The sequence below is a fragment of the Vitis vinifera genome, chromosome 10, assembly GCF_030704535.1.
Source record: "Vitis vinifera cultivar Pinot Noir 40024 chromosome 10, ASM3070453v1".
NCBI lineage: Eukaryota > Viridiplantae > Streptophyta > Magnoliopsida > Vitales > Vitaceae > Vitis > Vitis vinifera.
Genome location: NC_081814.1, coordinates 25,800,508 through 25,800,846, shown reverse-complemented (window position 1 = coordinate 25,800,846; position 339 = coordinate 25,800,508).

The window sequence follows — 339 nt, the reverse complement described above, 5'->3', positions numbered from 1 at the left end:
GTTTTCTTAACTATTTGTGAATTCGTATTTTATACATGTTTGGATTTTTATTTGTAAAAATTTGATTTTTTGAAAATTTAATTTTAGAATTGTCACTTATTTTTATAATACATTTGAATTTTAAATGTAAATATTTTAAAATAATTTATTTATTTTGGAGTTATTTTTGAAAATGGTGTGAAAGGCAACCATCATCTCGTATTAATTGTTTTTTAAAAAAGGGGTATAATGGTCATTTGAATTCGAAATACTAAAACGTTTAAAAGGAATATTTGAAAATTTGGTAGGTATAGAAAGAAGAAAGATAATAACAGCCGCGAAGAATTTAATTCACAATAT